This window comes from Lytechinus pictus, chromosome 19 (assembly GCF_037042905.1).
Source record: "Lytechinus pictus isolate F3 Inbred chromosome 19, Lp3.0, whole genome shotgun sequence".
NCBI classification, from domain to species: Eukaryota; Metazoa; Echinodermata; class Echinoidea; order Temnopleuroida; family Toxopneustidae; genus Lytechinus; species Lytechinus pictus.
The window spans coordinates 11,123,877-11,130,079 of NC_087263.1; positions in this window are offsets into that span (position 1 = coordinate 11,123,877).

The following is a 6,203-nucleotide window of genomic DNA, read 5'->3' on the forward strand; positions in this document are numbered from 1 at the left end:
AGATACAAAGTCCGCACAAACCCAAAACAAAACAGGCAGTGCAGTAAAGACAGAATTTAAGTACTATTGATTAAATACAATTTCAATTTTCTTTTAAAAGCATACATTCAGTTGAGAGACTTTATTGCAATGGGGAGATTATTTCACACAACTGGTGCATGATGTCTAAATGAAAATGATACATACTTTTTATCAACAGTCCATTAATGATATATATTTTTATTTCTTGTGTTATAATCATGCACAGATGAATTTACAATAAGCATCGAAGATAATGATTTATGAAGTAAATTGTGTTTATGTTTAAAAAGTAATATTGCACAGTGATATGAATTCAGTTGAAATACAGTAAGAATACTGAATTTGATAAATAATTATTTTGAATGGGCTAATCTAGATGAGAATGAACATATGCGAATAATCTTTTTTTGTAACATATACATTGGGTTCAACTTCGTAGGATATGTGTTAGCCCATACTACATTGCAATAAGATGCTCTAAGGAATAACCAAAACCTAGTACCGTTTGTTAGAATGATTGATTCCTTTTCATCATGTTTGTGTTTTTCGTGGCGCATATATCACCAAACCACTTTAGTTAAGTAGGCGTGCTTGAATAAATCACAATAATCATACCCGGCGTACGAACTCCAGAATCCAATCCACACTATACATTACGCTGTTCAACAATGTATCCCTTTTATTTTGTAAACACGGTAAATTGCCAATTCGTCTATACCCAACTCGTCCACACATCACATTGTCTACCTTCATTTAGTCTCATGCCATTCCGTCCATCAGCATTTCGTCTAACAACCATTTGGTACAATAACCATTTGGTACAATCATCACTTCGTCTAATCACCAGTTCGTCTATGACCATTTCGTCTCATAACCAGCTGGTGTAATATCTGCTTTATTTTCATTTCATTTTGCACAATTAACACTTACAGTAGTTCGACCAAATGGTATATGGACGAAATGGCTTTTGGACCAATTGGTTATTATAAGACGAAATGATGAGTGGACGACATAGCAGTTTGACCATGTGGATATTGGACGAACTGATGGTAGACCAAATGATAGTAGACGCGTTGGTTATTGGACGGATTTTCATTAGACCAAATGAAAATAGACCGTAAACACAACCTTGCGTTTCATATGTGGTGTTTCAAGAAACGTGCAATTGACTGCATAAATTTTTGGTCCTAAAATTTATCAGAATTTGTTTTAATATTTGCAGATTTGCAATTAATTGTAAGTTTGTTTCTTGCGTCAATAAAATATATTTATTTGCTTCGTTTAAAATCAATCTATCACCTGCTAATTCACTACTGAAATTGGAAATTCATTGCAAATATGTTCTTGCATTGTCATTCATTATAATCTACATGTACATTACTTTTTGGACTTTTGAACTAATTAAATTGAAAGAAAAGTTCCATAGTGTTACAATTTGCTCATTATGTAGGCTACACCTCTTTTCACTTCACCATGTTCACTGGTGCTCGATTTTTCTTTCATTTTATCTTTCAGTTTATGTAATTGACTTTTTTTTTCATTTTCGCGTTCTAATTTAGTATTTGTGCAGCTCATCGTCATTGGGTCAAACCATGGACCTACAATGGTCAAACCAACTTGTCAAACACCCATCTCGGCAAAAAAAACTAGATCCGCCACTGCCTACAGTATGTATGTAGTATTTTCTTACCTGAGGGTCAATTGATCTTTCCCGGATGATCCTTCTTTCGTTCTATAGTGATATGTCTTATGTTGTGATATCAGACATTATAGCGCAGTACCTAAATGCGATTCTCGATTTTGCTAAGTACTCGGTATCATACCATACCCCGGCTGTCATTGGCTGTAGCAGAGCCGTAATCTAGATCTGGACGTGAGTACTTTTTTGTTCGAAAAACCCTACACTCATTCATGGCATGGCATGTAAGTAACCTCCTGCCGATACGACAGATGGCGAGACAGATGAGCAGGAAGAAAAGTCATTTACCGAGGTGGGTCCTAATATGAGAGTGAAGACCCATTTGCGATGCACACAAACGACTACAGCTGCTGCAACGGAAGGAATCCAAAGAGTTATTCTGTTTCCTTCTTTCCTTCTTTTAATGGACGACAGCTGCTGTATTCATTTCAAATTCCCTTGTGCCTTCTGTGAACTAGTACCTCTAAAGAGCTCTGACGTGGGCCGTTGCTTCTCAAGAGTCTGTATAGAGGTTACAGTTCTTAAGACTTGCCTTAAGTGTGTGGTTGTACCTCTTGAGGGCCTACATGTACGTCCCTAATTGCGGTGCCCCTGCTCCGTACAGCTCTGAGTGCTAAGGATACTCCACTTAGAGGGGTTAGAGGGTAGACACTCTCTCCTGCCACTTGGTGTTGCAAATTCTCCGCGGAAAACGTTGGTGAAACTCTTACAGCAGTTTCATGTGTCGGCGGTTAATTGGTTAAAGCCTCACAGCAATGGAGAAGTGCACCCAGGATTACTGCTCTGTGCACGGCAATCTTAATTGGTGGGCAAATGGATGCCATGGACTTGCCAAAGTCTCTTTGTCAGTCGGCCAAGGCCAGGGATCCGCTTCTTGTACCGGTGCTACCCAGATAGCAGAACCTTTCCACAGCCTCGATCTTTGTGTTGTTGATGATGATATGAGAAGGTAGAGGCGCTTTGGCAGCATGTTATAGTAACGGCTGAATCAATGGATTCTGTTTTCTAAGGCTTATCGTAACTCCTTCAGGCAGCTGCAAAGTGGTTAGTCAGGTAATTTATATCTGCGTGGGAATTAGCAACCTGTGCGCGGCCGTCTGCCAATAGGAATGCACGTATTGTGGCCTCAAAACTTTGGTTTTGTCATGAAATCTTGGCAGGTTGAAGAGTTTTCCACCAGTGCGGAAATGGAAGTATACACCTCTGCCACATCAAGCAACATCACCGAAAACAGAACTGATAATAAGATCGGGGCAGGTACACGGCCCTGATTTACTCCGTTGATCACCTTGAACGGATCTGAAGCGTCATCGTTCTCTTGGACGTCATGGCAAGAGGTGATTCGTGTTACCAGCTTCTCTAGGCAACCAAAGCTTTTTGCTTAATTTTCCACAGCCCCGTCCGGTTCACGGTATTGAATCTCTTGGTACAGTCTAAAGATATTACATGGAGTTCCTGTTTCTACTTGCGGTATTTTGTCTTGTAGCTGACGGACAGCAACACAATCGTGTCGTAAATTCCTCTGCCTGTGCAATATCCGCACTGTGATTTAGGGACGATGGTCTCATCACTGTGTGGAATTAGTCTCCTGAGGAAGTCCCTGGTAAGATTTTTGTTAGCGATGCAGATAAGTGATATCACACGGTAGTTGTCACAAGATGTCCTGTCTCCTTTCCTCTTGTATATGTACACTAGCTATGAATGTATCTTCTGTGACTCTTTCTGTTTCCCTGATAGACCTGAACATGGAAATCATTTGCTCAAGCAGCGTGTCAACTCCTTACTTGAATTTGTAGCTCAAGTTTTGTCAGCAGTAACCACTAGCGTACCTACGGGGGGGGGGGGGGGGGCAGGGGGGGGCACTCTGCCCCCCCCTGACGAGTCAAAACCCATGCAAAAACGTATCTTTGCTCCCCCCTGACGGGCTTGAAAAACATTTTTTGCCCCCCCTGACGAGCTTTAAGACCTTCAATGCCCCCCTGACGAACTTGAAGAAGACCTTTTTTTTTTTTTTTTTTTTTGCTTGTCAAATTTTTTGGCGGACGGTTTTGCCCCCCCCCCTGTGGAAAATCCTAGGTACGCCACTGGCAGTAACTCTGCACCAGGTACCTTAAGGAGCTGTCTGTTTCAAAGCCTTGTAAATGGCAACCTCGGCAATGAGGAGGTTTGCAAATGATTTCTTTACTGGTATTTGGGGCAGAGATGTAATTGCATTTTCAGCAATGTCTGACCTTCTTTTAAGAACACTCTTAAAGTTTTCTGCCCAGCGGGCAATTATGTATGCCTTCTCAATTAGCAAGGTGGACTGCTCAGCTGACCTCATTGGGGTTTAACCAGATGCCTTAGGTCCATGATCATTGTGAAGGCCATCATGATTAAGTGTCCTCATGTCTGCATTCTTTGCTGGTGCTTATAGTTCCTCAGCCTTCTTTTCCCCACCATTTTACGCAATTTCAGCTGGCAAAGTTGCTTTGCTCGCTGGTAGTCCCTTTTCCCTTTGGTTGCTCTTCTTGTCATCAAGGTGGTCCTTTTTGGGTCTTGTGCAGCTTCTTGATAAGAACGTGAATGTCTTGTTCGTTTTCATCGAACCAATCACTGTGTTTTATTCCCACGAAACCAAGAGTATCAACAGCAGCACTGTAGATGCCCTCGCGGAAGGACCCACATTCATCTTTGAATCAACCATGCTCCTGATCAATGTTTGACAGGCTATCCTCAAGATTCTGCCGCATTGCTCTCAAGTGGGAGGTTAGCTGAGCATTGTTCAGCTACCTGACTGGCTTGAATCTAGCTATATTTTTTCTGGGTTGCTGTATGTTCATTAACTGCAAGTATCATCGATACTCTGCCACTTCCCCGCACCACTTCTCCATCGCACAGGGCTTGGTTCGGTACTAAGCGGTGCCTAGTTTGATATTCGGCGACCTGTATGCATACCTGCAATTCTTAATGTGAGGAAGGGATGTATAGGCCCTTCGCCATCCTCTAGTCAGCCCCCCCCCCCGTTCCCGTCTCCTGGGAATACTTCCACCCAAGAATAATGAGGTCTTTGTACCCTGCTAGATGGCCGTCAAAATCTTTCCCATCAGGATGTCTAGTCCATATGCTAGGTTACAGACCCCTACTAAAAAGGCCCCTGTGGACATTTGTTCACATTCTCAGGAAATGGATATGATATTTTATTGATAAGGGTATGAATTTTGTCATTATTAAGACTTATATTTGGTGATTTCATGGATTCTCATTTATAACATACGGATAAATAATTGAGTGGTGGGCTTCCTCATGTTCCTGGAAGGCATTTCTTCCGGTTGTTCATGTAACCCCATTTGGTGAGGCCACGATTAATTAAGTTCGATTCCGAATATTTACACAACATTATTGCATTATATTTTGAATTTTTAGTTGTTGTTTGTGATTATCATTATGCAATCAAAAATAAAGAATAAAAACTACCTATATTCTTAGCAAACGAGACTTAGTTTAAAGGCAGGATAATACGTCTAGTATTTTTTTTGTATAATGTTATTCCTCTGATCATGTTTCCCTCTCTATTCAGTTCTCCCCCACCCCTCTGTTTTTCACCACCTCTGACTCTTTCTCTCTAGTTTGCCTTCTGTCACGTCTGTTCTTTAATTTGATGCTTGCATCATTGTTTCTATTAGCCATTGTAATCTTTTGGACATCGTTCTCAAGCTCATAGAGCTTATGCTGATCCCATCATGTTTGTATCTTTTCTTCGTGATTATACCAATGACAAATGTTGTTTATTGTTGACAATGATTTATATAAATGTATATACGAATAAAATCAATCAATCAGTCAATGAATGAATGAATGAATGAAAGCATCAATCAATCAATGAATGAATGAAAGAATCAATCAATCGATCCACCCATCCGTCCATCAATCATTAAATCAAATCAATCAATCAATCAATCAATCATTATACCCTTACTTGCCATTAATATATTTACATCTTTTTTACGAATATTTGATTTTTTTTGGTACATTATTTTTTGGGTGATGTGGCATTTTGTCCTGAATCATTCAGATGTGGACGTAAATTCGATAAAAAGGAAAATTGGTACCGCCCAATTTATCCAGTCATGTGCCATAAAGGCGATTCAAACTCACTTCTTTACATATCGCAAATAGTGTATATGTGGTATTATGACAAGTGATTGTGTGTGTCTGCGTGTGGGGTGTGTGTGTGTGCTTGAGGGTGAGTGTGTGTGTGTGAGTATATGTGTTGAAATTTTCCGGGAAATTCCTGTGGCAATAGGTTGAAGAAAATTGACATCAGATATTACCTGCATTTGTAAAGCTCACTTGCAAAAGGGGTTAGGTCAATTTTTCATCAAATTTGATTTTTCTTTTGTCTCAATGTATAGATTGTTTGATTTAATTGATTGAATTGGAATTTATTCTTCATTTCAAACAAATTTACAAAGTAGGAACAACTCATAATATGAATAACAGA